At 40.5% G+C, this 6,313-nt stretch overlaps 1 long non-coding RNA gene across 1 annotated transcript; it reads right to left on the bottom strand.

The window, feature by feature from the left end:
• Positions 1 to 2,767: 2,767 nt before the first annotated feature.
• Positions 2,768 to 4,901, bottom strand: LOC311001294. The gene is made up of 3 exons (XR_014596158.1): positions 4,780 to 4,901; positions 3,942 to 4,036; positions 2,768 to 2,859 (listed from the first exon to the last, which is right to left on the bottom strand). It is a non-coding gene; the product is annotated as an uncharacterized lncRNA (long non-coding RNA).
• Between the last annotated feature and the right edge of the window lie 1,412 nt (positions 4,902 to 6,313).

Below are 6,313 nucleotides of genomic sequence, written 5' to 3'. Positions count from 1 at the left end.
CCAACAGCAAACAGCTAAAAAAAACGTCCACAACATAGTGCAGAGTGACTGTCCATAGGTTTAGAGTTATTTAGGGGGGAGTGGGGCAGGTCAGTTTACACAGACAGACAGATGTATGTTACACATCTGTAATCAGAGCTGATTGCGAGTCTGATCTCCTGTTTTGGGGGCGGGGTCAAGGTGCAGGTGAACATGGAGTCACATGGAGGCTCCCGGATCAGAACCAAAGGGATCAATGATGATGATGAGGATGATGGATCTCATCAGACTTTATTTTATTCTATTTATTCATGTATTTATTTTGCTTTTTTAAAGGTGTGTCTCTGTTGTTTCTTCTTCTCCCTCTCTCTCAGGTCTTTCCGTCCCTGCTGCTGCTGCTGCTGCTGCTGCTGCAGGACCGGACCGGACCGAACCGGACTGGAGCTCGGATCCATAAAGACGGAGTGGTCATGAGGCAGTGAAACCGCTTTCTCAGGCTAATCTCTAATGGTGTTGAGCGGCCGTGTGCTGCTGATCCAGACCTATTATCTAATTGCTACTGCAGCAACAGACTGGGCAGAACACATCAATCTCCCCCTCCCTCCCTCTCTCTCCTCCCTCCCTCCCTCTCTCTCTCTCTCCCCTGCCTCCCATATCTGTTGTGTAATTTGTTTTTTTCTCCGTCCATCTCTGACTGCTTACTAAGACTCTTTTCCTCTCTGCACGTAGTAAAAGGCCTTCGCAGCGCTGGGAAGATTTATCTCTAGCTTTATTATATTTTGGACGTTTACACAACAGAGCAGTTATTACAAAGTGCACGCATCAAAGTTGTCGGAGCGTCCTCTGCATGATTTGTGCTTTTATTTATGAACCGTTGTTGGATTATGGAGAAGTATTTCCACATTTCCTGTTTTTAAAATACAGCTCTGTTCATCTTTTCTTTTAATCTGGCGTCAGAATTGCTTTTGCTGAAGTTCCCAAATTGGCCACTTTATCAAATCCTGCAGGAAAAAAACCTCCTCAGACCTCTCCAGATGATTTAGTTTATGACCAAAGACGCCAAAACAGCAGCTGCACGTTTCTGCAGGGTGAGATTCAGCCTCTTAAAATCAACATGAAGAGGAATAAAAAAGACTCAGTGGTTTTAAAATAACCCAGCGGACTGAGTCGTCTCTGCCTTTTCGGGTCAAACGTGGACATTTTTAGCAGCAGCCATTGAAATCAGCAGAGAAGACGTGCGCAGTGCCGTTTGTTTTGTGTTTTTTTTGTCTCGTCCATTCACAAGTGCTGCAGAAACCTCTTTATTGTGGTTCTTCAGCCATGTGGACGGGCAGCATCTGTGTCCTCCCGGCTGCGAGGCTCCCAGCATGCACCGCTCCAACAATGTGCTCACAGAGAGGAAGAAACGACCACGACGACCACTGATGTTTACATCTTGGTTTATTGACATTTTGGGCAAAAAACCATACAAATTATTGCACTTTTTAAAATTATAATCTCATATTTCAACTGCAATGTTTTTAATGCATAAATATGTGCTCAATATATTTGACTTTTTAACCTTATTTACATAGTGCATCCAATCAGTGAACTGTCATCGTCGCAGGCTGAAGGTGCCTGTGTTAACCCTGTAAACATTTAGCACAATATATATATCTATTTTTTAAAAAAAGAAAAGAAACAATGCTGGATAAATAAGTGAACGTGTTTTTTTTATAGTGTAAAGTTCATTTAGTGGTAGAAAAGTATGTATGTATGTATGTAAAGTTCATTCGCTGTTCAGGTAGTAAGCGGCTTGTATACAGATGTGAGAGACAAACATCTGGATTGAACTGGCACCAACTATTTATTTAAAGACGTCTCAGTCTCGTCCAGTGAGGTGTGTGCAGGTTGTGTATATTACTGTATGTGTTTTTATTTACATCCTAATGATTTTATTGATGCAACTGACTGAACTAAAGAGCAGTTATAGAAACAACTGGATTCTGTTAAAGGTGAGTAACACACCACCAGTAATTCATTAACTAACTAACTAACTAACTAACTAACTAACTAAAGCCTCATAGGTGACACAGTGTCAACACCACAGAGCTGTTCAATAGAGACGTAAACATACAGTTTAACAGCACTTTGGCTGCTGCCAGTTTAAAAGCAAATCAATAAATAAATCAAACAATAATACAGTGATCTATAATGTAGCTGATGTGGACGGTGCAGGAAGTAGTTGTCAGTTTTCAGGCGTCCTGCTGGTCTGAGGCCCTCATCTGTGGACGGAAATGTAAAATAAGGAATTATTGATGAGGCCAAACCTTAAAGCAGAAGTAAGCAGAATGTTTGTGTTATAATATAAGTCTTAAATAGTTATATATTCCGACAGCAATCACTTCTATAGAGTGTTTGGTCTGAAACACGGGTCTGTCAGTCACTCTGCTCTGCTGTAAGCCGAGGAGAAAACTTTCCTTGTATCCTACAACCTTTATCCAATGAGGAGAGAGAACGGCATAAAGGGGCAGTCCTCTCTGTGTGTGCAGCCAAGGGATGCGCACATGTGAATGTGGTGACGTAGGGACGAGGGCGGGGCCTGCTAACTCCATCGGCTGACAGGAAGTTAGCCAAAACGACCGGATTGCTTACTTCTGCTTTAACTGTGATCAAACACCACTGAACATTGATAACCGATAACCGATAATCGATCTGAAGTGTTTGACGTGTCTCTGACCTGCAGGTTGGAGGAGGAAGAGTCTCATCAGGGTAAAACCAGACTGACTGATGGACTGGGCCGTCTGCTGTCAGTGTTTACAGGAGGGTGGGTCGGCTCGTTGGCAAACACAGATCGCCTGTCTGATTCCCCATGAGTGAATGAAGGATTCCTGTGCGCCCCTGAAAACAACGCATCAAAGTGGTCGTTACTATGAGTTATAACAACCACACATTATTACACAATAGCCTACTCACAAGTCATTACAACAATGGTACATAAGAACTAAAACATAACTACATCATTATTTAAAATGTACACATTATTATTATTATTAATAAACTCATGAATGGTTAAGTGTACAATAAATGTTTACTCTAATGAATAAATACTCAAATACTGACCCGATAACAAGTTGTTATCACTATATTTAAGAATTAATTGCCAGTAAATAGTCATGTGATAATGTAGTACATTATTACGTGACTATTTGTTGGTAATTCTTAATAACGTCATTATTATCTATCATTACAACTTATACATACTTGTGTGTTATTATTAATTTATTACAATAGTACTCAGTGGTTATTACTACATTATTTACTCAATAGTTATTGCAGAAGTGTATGGCAGTTATTACTACATTATAACGTAAGTAGTCATTAGTGATTATTACATTATTACAAGGCAGGATACTCAATAGTTATTGTGCATTACAAACACTAACTATAATAACTACATTAATATATATCATATGAATTGATAAATGTTATTATTAATTGATTACAGCAGTGCAGTGGTTATTACTACATTATTACACAAGTACTCATTGGTTACTACTGTTACCATATGAGCACTCAGTGGTCATTTCTACACCACCGCATGACTACTCACTAGTAATTACTTCTTAATGACGACATTATTATCAATCATATCATAACATATAGAAATCTGTGTGTTGTTATTATTAATTGATTACAATAGTAGGTCAGTGGTTATTACTACATTATTTACTCGCTAGTTATTGCAGAAGTATGTGGCAGTTATTACTACATTATAACAGGTACTATCATTACAAGGCAGGATACTCAGTAGTTATTGGTCCATTATTACATATCATTAATATATCATATGTTATTATTAAAGCAGTGCTATTTTATTCCACAAGTACTCATTGGTTACTTACTACTATCACCATATGAACACACACACACACACACACACACACACACACACACACACACATATGACTGTATGAACTGACCAGTGTTGTATGGGTTGGCGGGACTGTTGGACCTGGACCATTCAAATTCTTCCTCAAAGTGCCAGTGCACCAGCTTCACCTTGTTGTCCTTGTGTCTGCAGACGAAGAAATAAAAGGTTTCATCATTTCAGCTCCCATTATATAAAAAGAAACTGTAAATACACTTCAATGGTGACATCATAAGGTGACACCATTAATTATGGCACAGGGCGCACTAATGCACTGTTCAAACAAATCTTAAAGCAGAAGTAAGTGATATATTTGTGTTAATATAAGTCTTAAATAGTTATATCTTCTGACAGCAATCACTTACATAGAGTGTTTGGTCTGAAACACGGGTCTGTCAGTCACTCTGCTCTGCTCTGAGCCGAAGAGAAAACATTTATCGTATCCTACAGTTTTTATCCAATGAGGAGAGAGAACGGCATGCAGGGCTGTGTGTGCAGTCAAGGGACGCCGTGAATGTGGCGACGTAGGGACGAGGACTGTTATGGTGCGTTCAAGGAAACTCGTATTTTTCCGACCGTGAAGTGGTACCAGTTCGATCTGGTACGAGTTCACCGGTCGGAAGTTACGAGTGGCCGTTATAGTGACTTTCACCGGTAAAACAGGTCGGAAAAACACGAGTGGGTTGCCTGAAACGCTACAAAGTCGTAAGTTGTGACTTGAAGCTGTAATTTACGATTTCAAAAGCCTGCCTGGAACGCAGCATTAGCGAAAACGACCGGACCACTCACTTCTGCTTTAAGGACTAATGTCCGTCAAGCTTATTCGGTCACATTTGATACTACTAACACAGTAGATAAATGTGTAGACAGTGTGTAGTGCAGCAGCTTACTGTGTTTGCTTGCGTTTGCTCAGCAGCACGTAAACAGCCAGGGCTCCGACGGTCACCAACAGACACACGAGGGTCACACTGATGCCTACGTAGAAAGGCGTCCTCTGTATCGGGAAACTGCAGTCGTCGCCCAAGTACCAGGTGGAATTTACCGACTGACACCTGGAATAAAAGAAGCAGAAGAAATAAGGCTGAGGTGGTAATTTCACGATCTGTTTGTGACATACGATTCAAGAGTTCATCAGTTTTTAAAAGCATCAAAGTGACGACAACAGGAACTCACTCGCATCGCGCTCCGGTCTGCCTGTACACTCTGCAGCGCCCCTTGTTGTGGCATATCTTCGGACTGGAGTGCTGACGGTCACACACAGTCACACAGGTGATCACTCCGTTAACAGTCAACGTCTCGTAGTGCGTGGCCACATCTGGATCGTCCTCCGCCCTTCTACAAACAGCTTTAGAGAGGGAGAGAGAGAGAATTAAAATGTTAATTCCAGTTTTATCTGATGCTTTAAAGAGTCAACAACATGATTCACTGTTTGAAGAAAGTGGTTATCAATGGAAAGTGATGAGGGCATCGTACAAAAATCAAGCAGATGTTAATAATCTACTGAAGAACTTGAGACAATGTTTGTTCAGTCGTGCTGAAAATCTAATGATTGATAAAGCAACTGTTTGCTCTCTGCTGTACAGATCATCCTGCACCCAACCAATCAAAAATATTCAATCAATTTCCTGAACTTTAGACTAGGAATGTATTGAATTTTGAGGGCATAGAAATAAGAAGACGGGGGAAAAAGAGAAAAAACCTGCAGTATGAGTAGTATTTGAAAAACTCAGGTCACAACAGAACCTTTACATATAGTGAGGTCACACTCACCTTCCACATTGACCTCGGTTTTGTCCACACTGGGTTGAATCGTGACATTGAAAGGACAATCTGAAAATGCAAAAGACAAAATGAGTTTGTAGTAGCCTATGTGTGTGTCAGATGGTGCTTTTCATACAGTTTGCAGTTTTACAGTGTAGAATAAAAAAGCCAGTGGCATATACGGAAAATCTTTTTTTTTTTTTTTTTTTTGGTAGTATATTGTCTCTCAAGGTGCAAAAACAAAGAAAACACACAACAACTAACACTGGGGGAAAGAAAAAAACAGCAACAACTTTGCCAACTCTTCACTCTCCTCTATAAACCAACTCCAGCTGCCAAATCCGCCCCTTTTTAAAGGTTTAGCTCCGCCCACCCAGCCGGATATCCTCACAAAATACATAGAAGTCTGGACGTATTTTACCTTTAGATGTTCATTTGTATATTTTTCTTTTTATCGATTTTTTTTGGTTGCAATTTACTTCCATACATAATTGTTTTATACAGGAACAACAACCCATCAGATACCCTACATGACCAGAAAAAAAAAGAAACCGCGCGAAAGATGACCAAACATAAACCAGCGGAAGTCGTTTGTCTCGGTTTGAACGAGCACACACAGGTGAGCTGGGATACAGATGAGAACAGAGCCACCAGGTGTGCACC

Source organism: Trachurus trachurus (assembly GCF_905171665.1).
Source record: "Trachurus trachurus genome assembly, chromosome: 18".
Taxonomy (NCBI): Eukaryota; Metazoa; Chordata; class Actinopteri; order Carangiformes; family Carangidae; genus Trachurus; species Trachurus trachurus.
Note: the sequence above shows the minus strand (reverse complement) of the source record. Positions and strands in the feature narration are given on the sequence as shown.